General features: G+C 46.1%; 1 pseudogene; it reads left to right on the plus strand.

Moving 5' to 3' along the window:
- The window catches only part of LOC101112225 (sugar phosphate exchanger 3-like), a 16,635-nt pseudogene extending 9,106 nt beyond the window's left edge, over positions 1-7,529 (plus strand).
- Positions 7,530-8,153: the final 624 nt, after the last annotated feature.

Here is an 8,153-nt window from a genome sequence, read left to right on the forward strand (position 1 = left end):
GTGGCGCTAGTGGGAAAGAACCTGCCTACCAATCAAACCCAGGTTCGATCCCTGGGTTGGGAAGATCCCCTGGAGAAGGAAATGGCTACCTACTCAGTACTCTTGCCTAGAAAATCCCATGGATGGAGGAGCCTGGTAGGCTGCAGTCCATGGGGTCGCTAAGAGTCGGACACGACTGAGTGACTTCACTTTTCACTTTCATTTGGGGCTTTCCTGGTGGCTCAGAGGTTAAAGCATCCGCCTCCAATGCGGGAGACTTGGGTTCGATCCCTGGGTCGGGAAGATCCCCTGGAGAAGGAAATGGCAACCCACGCCAGTATTCTTGCCTGGAGAATCCCATGGATGGAGGAGCCTGGTAGGCTACAGCCCACGGGGTCGCAGAGTCGGACACGACTGGAGAGACTTAGCAGCAGCAGCAGCCAATATTCTTGCCTGGAGAATCCCAAGGACAAAGTAGCCTGGTGGATTACAGTCCATTAGGTTGCAAAGAGACGGACATGACTGAATCGATTTAGCAGGCACCGCAGAGTAAAGATGTAAATTACCCAGAGGAATTCTTAAACTGCAGGCTTTGCAGAGTTCAAGTCTAAGAGTTGTAATTTAATAGCTTTATGACCTGAAAGATAAGAATTATCATTAAATGCAGCTGGGATTTATTGACATTTCTTTAAGAACAAAAATTTTCAAAACGTTTCAAATTCTGAAGTTCAAGAACGCTGGGTAGTTCAGCTCTGTAATTTCTATAATCCCCAGCAGGTGGCAATATTGCTTTCTGTTATCATCCCAGAGAAGCCAGAAGAATCTGGAATTCAGAGCACAGGAGGATGGGTTAACCTTGGACAGAAATTTTCAAATTAAGGAATTAAGATTTTTTTTTTCACTAACCAAAAAGAACCCACGTTTCTGTCCACCTGGGAAGCCCCAAATACAGAGAGTGTGCATGACCTAATTGAATTCTTGATTTGAATATGATTTGGCTCTACTGAACTTGTCACTTTTCTGAACCTCTGTCTTTATTTTACTTAAGAAACATTACCTACATTACTGATAAGACAACTAATAAGAAGTAGAAGGGAATGGCAACCCACGCCAGTACTCTTGTCTAGAAAATTCCATGGATGGAGGAGCCTGGTAGGCTACAGTCCAAGGGGTCGCCAAGAGTCAGACACAACTGACCAACTTCACTTCTTCAAGAAATAGAAAAGAATCACAACTAGACAGACTGTGTAGGCATACTACATGCTCTGTATGGTCTCCAAAAGTTCTAGAAATAAATGACATTGTCTGCTGCACTAAAGGATCTTGTGGGTTGGCAGAACCGAGGCACTAGGTTTTAAGGAACTTTTCTGCTCCACTAAAAAAGCACTGAGTTCCCTTGAGCCATCCACTTGCCTCTGCATCGTGATTCCCTAGTCCCCAGTCTGTGAAATCGAAGTTTATGCCTTGTGAAATTGGGGCTGATAACTGGCAAGGATTGCTCATTCAGCCCTTCCTTCAATAAACATTAAGCCCCTAACAAGTTGGGGAGGGTTTGTTCCTAATATGCCTACATTCCTTTGGTTCAAAACTCTATTTTTCTTCTCCTCTCTTTGGCTTCTTTGGGTTATTTTATATCTTATGTTGACTCCCTTGGAGGTGAGATTACTGACTTCCACTTCAATGTGTGTGTGTGTGTGTGTGTGTGTGTGTGTGTATGTGGGTGTGTGCACATGCACACACCCACTAAGTCACTTTGGTTGTGTCTGACTCTTTGTGACCCCATGGACTGAAGCCCACCAGGTTCCTCTGTTCATGGCATTTTTCAGGCAAGAGTACTAGAGTGAGTTGCCATGCTCTCCTCCAGGGCATCTTCCCAACCCAGGGGTCAAACCCACATCCCTTTATGTCTCTGCATTGCAGGCAGATTCTTTACCACTAGGGTAACCTGGGAAGGCCTCCGCTTCAATATAGTCCCCCATTTTTCCTTAAACTTCTCTTTTACTTTCTTCCCTGACCTTTCCCATCCTATACAGTATATTTATTTTGTTGTTGCCACAGTAAATAATTAAGGACAGATGTAATTTTTAATTATTTGAAGGGATAGGTTTAGGAAGCAGAAAATTTAAACCTCTGGGTGTATCAGTTATCTACTGCCGAGTGACACATCACCCCAAAATGTAGTGATTTACAACAAAGTAGCTATTATCTAAAAATTTCTATGGGTCATGAACCTCGCCGTGACTTAGCTGGGCCCTCTCTTTTGGGGGTTCTCACGGCTGCAGTAAACACGTTCATTCATCTCAAGTCTCCAGCAGGGGAGGGTCTGTTTCAGGCTCACTCATGTCGGGGTTGGTAGTTTTCAGTCCATCACACGTCATTGTGTGAAGGCCTCAGCTCCTCACTGGCTGTTGGCTGGAGATCACCCTCAGTTCCTTGCCATGCAGGCCTCTCTAGAGGGCAGTTCATACACTGGCAGTTGGTTTCCATTCAGAGCACAAGCAAGAAAGAGTGAGCAGGAGGGAAGACACAGTCTCTTATAAGCTCATCTCAGAAGTGATATACCCATCACTTTTTTGTTTTAGTTCTTTTCTTTAAAAAAAAATGTTTATTTTTATATATTTATTTATTTGACCATTCTGGGTCTTACTTGTGGCATGTGGGATCTTCTATCTTCTCTTTGGCATTTCTAAGCAGAAGCATTAGATTACTTTTATTTCACATATATCCACAGATGTTTGTGGACCAATGCCTGGTGGCTCAGATGGTAAAGAATCTGCCTGCAATTCGGGAGACCTGGGTTCGATCCCTGGGTTGGGATGATCCCCTGGAGGAGGGCGTGGCAACACGCTCCAGTGTTCTGGCCTGGAGAATTCCATGGACAGAGCCCGGCAGGCTACAGTCCATGGGGTCACAAAGAGTCAGACACACAGAGTGGCTTTCACTTTTTCAAAGATGTTTGTACAACATACAGTGACCCCTTCTGATGCTTATAGCACTTTTTCCCGCAGTGGCCCAAAGAAAAAGGTTAGTGACACACATGTAACACACGTTACACGTGTTACCCATGTAACACTGTAGCTCTGGGCGGAGCCCTACAGAGGGAGGGTTGGGTTGCCTGCACGGCAACTGCCCTGCTAAGTCACTGCAGGAGCGTGATGGAGAGGCCAGGCTGGGAACTGTCGTGGGCAGAGGCCCCCAGTCACCACAATCAGATGACTTACTTGGAAAAAACTTGACTTTGAGGACCCAGAGCTGTTCGGGTTTTTTTTTTTTTTTTCCCACTGTAGGCTATTACAGTGGAATAAAACTTTGCTCTTTACCAAATCTTAAGCCAGTGTTTTACTTGCATGGTTCTTAATACAAATTTTTGTTGCAGCTTGGGAGATCTAGTTCCACAATCAGGGACTGAACCCAGGCCCCCTGCACGGGGAGCTCAGAGCCTTAGCCACTGGACCACCACGGATGTCCCTACCCCTCACTTTTGCTGTAGGCTCTGTGCCGAAAGCAGGCCACTGGATCTGGTTCAGTCAAGGGGAAAGGACTGCACAAGGCTGTGAGGATCCAAAGGTAAGGTTCACCGGGGCCACCTTAGAATTCATGCTACATAATGATTAAGAACAAAGGAGATTAGGATGGGGACGTTTGAGAAACTGTTTTAAGAGAGAAATTTGTTTATTTCTGGGCTTCCCTGGTAGCTCAGCTGGTAAAGAATCTGCCTGTAATGCAGGAGACCTGGGTTTGATTCCTGGGTCCGGAAGATCCCCTAGAGAAGGGATAGGCTAACCACTCCAGTACTCTTGGGCTTCCCTGGTGGCTCAGATAGTCAAGAATCCACCTGCAATGCAGGAGACCTGGTTCGATCCTTGAGTCGGGAAGATCCCCTGGGGGAGGGCATGGCAATCCACTTCGGTATTCTTGCCTGGAGAATCCCTATGGACAAAGAAGCCTGGCAGACCACAGTCCATGGGGTATGTGAAGGTAAAGTTCTCTGGGGCCATCTTAGAACTCTGCCTGGCGCCTAGCACATGCTATATGATGACTAAGAATAAAGGAAATTAGGGGAAACCCTGGCCGTGGCGGCCCAGGTGAGGTGGCGGACAGGAGTGGAGGGGTTGTGGGCAAGGCTGACCCAGTGGAGCAAGCAGAGCGGCTGGCCAGAGCGCAATTACCACTGCAGGTCTCCGGTGCACAAGCGATAAAAGAAGAAATAATATAAACCATCCATTATCCAGACTTTAAAGTCACGGTGAGAAGGAAGGTCAGGAGGCACACGGCCTGGCCAAGTATTTTTCAGAGAGAAACTCTGCTCTCCCAGTTCAGCCATCACCACGTGGTCACATCCCTGCTCACCTTCTTCAGTTATTCCGTTGTGCCATGCACCGAGAAAAACATTTAGCAAGGTCAAAGTCAGTATCTCTAAGCAGTGGACCCCAGGTGCTTTTAACAAGTCCGTTGAACTGCCTGTGGAGATAGGGAGCAGCAACTGTGTGTTTCCCAGTGCAGAGAAAGTACTCGGAACACTGGACACCATCTTCCTCTTCTCCTGTGCCATAGACTTTCTCATCAGTGGTATCTCGCCGGTCGGCTGAATTTGTGATGGGTTCTATCTCGTGGCATGTGCTTTTCCACATTAGTGGTGTTCATCTTTGGCACTCTCACGGAACGGCTGCATTTCTACAACAAGGGGCTATGCTGCAGCCTGGGATCATTGAACGGCCTGCTGCCGTCCGCCAGCTGGCCCTGCATGGTTTTTGTTATCAGCAGCTGGTTTGGGAAAGCTGGAGCTGTTTTTGGTCTCTGGAGTGCCGGTGCCTCAGTGGGCAATACTTTGGGAGCATGTCTAGCTCCTTTCGTTCTGCGGTACGGTTAGGAGCGTGCCTTCCTGGTGATGCTGGCTGTGCAGTTTGCCGGTGGGACCATCATGTTCTTTGGACTCCTGGTGTCACTGGAAGAAATTGGTTTCCCAGGTATCGAGACAGAAGAAAATTTTGAAGAAGACTCACACAGGTCATGAATTAATGGTGCTGAAAATGAAGAAGAAGCTGAGCCTAATTATTCAATCCAAGAAGGCAATATTGTAACCCAAGTCAAGGCAATAAGCTTCTACCAGGCTTGTTGCCTTCCTGGAGTTATAGTGTATTCACTGGCCTATGGGTGCTTCAAAGTAAAAGTCGCTCAGTCATGTCCGACTCTGTGGGACCCCATGGACTTATTCTGCAGGCCAGAATACTGGAGTGGGTAGCTTTTTCCTTCTCTAGGGGATCCTCCCAACTCAGGGATTGAACCCAGGTCTCCCACATGGCCGGCAGATTCTTTACCAGCTGAGCCACCAGGGAAGCCTAAGAATATTGGAGGGGTAGCCTATCCCTTCTCCAGGAGATCTTCCTAATCCAGGAATTGAACCGGGGTTTTCTGCATTGCAGAGAGATTGTTCACCAGCTGAGCTACCAGGGAAGCCCTTGAAGTTAATGAATTACTCCTTCTGACTGCCCTTTTATCTGAGTATCAACTTCAAATGGAAGGAGGCCGAAGCTGACCAGCTGGCCATTTGATAAGATGTTGGAGGAATTATAGATGGAATTTTATAAGGCTTCATCTCCGATGTGTTACAGAAAAGAGCACTGCTGTTAGCGCTCAGTCTGCTTCTGTTCTTTCGGTCCCTCCATGGATGCAATCATTCTCCAAGTGATAAGTCCTTCAATGCACTTGTCACAGGATTTTTTATTAGTGGGCCTTCTAATATAATTCAGTTCAGTTCAGTTCAGTTGCTCAGTTCTGTTCAACTCTTTGCGATCCCATGGACTGCAGCATGCCAGGCCTCCCTGTCCATCACCAACTCCCGAAGTTTACTCAAACTCATGTTCACTGAGTCGGTGATGCCATCCAACCATCTCATCTTCTGTTGTCCGCTTCTCCTCCTGCCTTCAATCTTTCCCAGCATCAGGGTATTTTCTAATGAGTCAGTTCTTTGCGTCAGGTGGCCAAAGTATTGGAGTTTTGGCTTCAGGATCAGTCCTTCCAATGAACACCCAGGACTGATCTCCTTTAGGATAGACTGGTTGGATCTCTTTGCAGTCCAAGGGACTCTCAAGAGTCTTCTCCAAAACCATAGTTCAAAAGCATCAATTCTTCGGCACTCAGCCTTCTTCACAGTTCAACTCTCGCATCCATACGTGACCACTGGAAAAACCATAGCCTTGACTAGATGGACCTTTGTTGGCAGAGTAATGTCTCTGCTTTTGAATATTCTGTCTAGGGTGGTCATAACTTTTCTTCCAAGGAGCAAGCATCTTTTAATTTCATGGCTGCAATCACCATCTGCAGTGATTTTGGAGCCCCCAAAATAAAATCAGCCACTGTTTCCACTGTCTCCCCACATATTTGCCATGAAGTAATGGGACCAGATGCCATGATTTTAGTTTTATGAATGTTGAGCTTTAAGCCAACTTTTTCACTCTCCTCTTTCACTTTCATCAAGAGGCTCTTTAGTTCTTCTTCGCTTTCTGCCATAAGGGTGATGTCATCTGCATATCTGAGGTTATTGATAATTCTCCCAGCAATCGTGATTCCAGCTTGTGCTTCCTCCAGCCCAGGATTTCTCATGATGTACTCTGCATATAAGTTAAATAAGCAGGGTGAAAATATACAGCCTTGATGCACTCCTTTCCCAATTTGGAATCAGTCTGTTGTTCCATGTCTAGTTCTAATTGTTGCTTCCTGACCTGCATACAGATTCCTCAGAAGGCAGGTCAGGTGGTCTGGTATTCCCATCCCTCTCAGAATTTCCCACAGTTTATTGTGATCCACACAGTCAAAGGCTTTGGCATAGTCAATAGAGCAAAGGAGATGTTTTTCTGGAACTCTCTTGCTTTTTCCATAATCCGGCAGATGCTGGCAATTTGATCTCTGGTTTCTCTGCCTTTTCTAAATCCAGCTTGAACATCTGAAAGTTCACAGTTCTCATACTATTGAAGCCTGGCTTGGAGAATTTTGAGCATTGCTTTACTAGCGTGTGAAATGAGTGCAATTGTGTGGTAGTCTCAGCATTCTTTGGCATTGCCTTTCTTTGGCATTGGAATGAAAACTGATGTTTTCCAGTCCTGTGGCCACTGCTGAGTTTTCCAAATTTGCTGGCATATTGAGTGCAGCACTTTCACAGCATCATCTTCCAGGATTTGAAATAGCTCAACTGGAATTCCATCACCTCCACTAGCTTTGTTTGTAGTGATGCTTCCTAAGGTCCTCTTGACTTTGCATCTAATATTTTTAGCTTCACTATTTCTGTGAACCTTGGTCATCAGGAGCTGATCCAAGTGAGCAATGAGGCTTTGGCGATAGTCACTGGGATGGTTGATGGAATTGGGAGCATTGGAGCTGCCATGGGCCAGTATTTAGTGTCTTTGATCCAGGACAACCTAAGATGGATGTGGATGTTCTACTTTTTCATTAGGATGACAATTTGCACAATTCTGTTTATTTCACCCACCATTAATAGTGAGGGAAGTATGCTGTCTTATGCAAAGACAACCAGTCGCGTTTTGACTGAGTGACTGGTGCCCACAAAAAAACAAGAATAACAGGAGACACATGAGGGCTATTATTTAATTGACCCTATTTTGGGTTTGTCTTAAGAACTCCAGTGTAACCTCAGATTGCCGAGCCTCTTTCAGTAGGGTCAGCCCCCTGGAGATGCTGACCAGAGCGAAGGCTGGGTTGTTTTTTCTACACTGCAAGAATTATTGTTATTGATTTTTATTCATCTCCTTTGTTTCATGACTGTACTGAATGGAGGGCCTATGAATCTGCCGGCAACTCTGCTGGCCTGTGGAGGTTCATCCCTTTAACCATAAATGCTTTTTTAGAACTTGACCCCTGTTCTCCAGCCTGGAAAGCCGAGTGACCTGAAGCAGTCGTGCCTGGTTGGTAGCAATGACATGCTCCATAAATAGAAAGGATCATTGCATTTTGCTTCAGTCATGAGTTTACAGACAGCAGCTCATCTCTGAAGCATCAAATCCTGGTCCAGTGCTCCAGCTGGGTCCAGCGTAAGCCTGTCTTGGACAGAGAATCCCTTAGTTAAGCTCTGGTGGGAAAAATCACACCACATGCTGCGTGGCTCGGTTACTCTGTGTCTGCTCTGAAGTCCTTCAGCTCCAGAAGCAGAAATATCTTCC

Source organism: Ovis aries, chromosome 6 (assembly GCF_016772045.2).
Source record: "Ovis aries strain OAR_USU_Benz2616 breed Rambouillet chromosome 6, ARS-UI_Ramb_v3.0, whole genome shotgun sequence".
Lineage (NCBI taxonomy): Eukaryota > Metazoa > Chordata > Mammalia > Artiodactyla > Bovidae > Ovis > Ovis aries.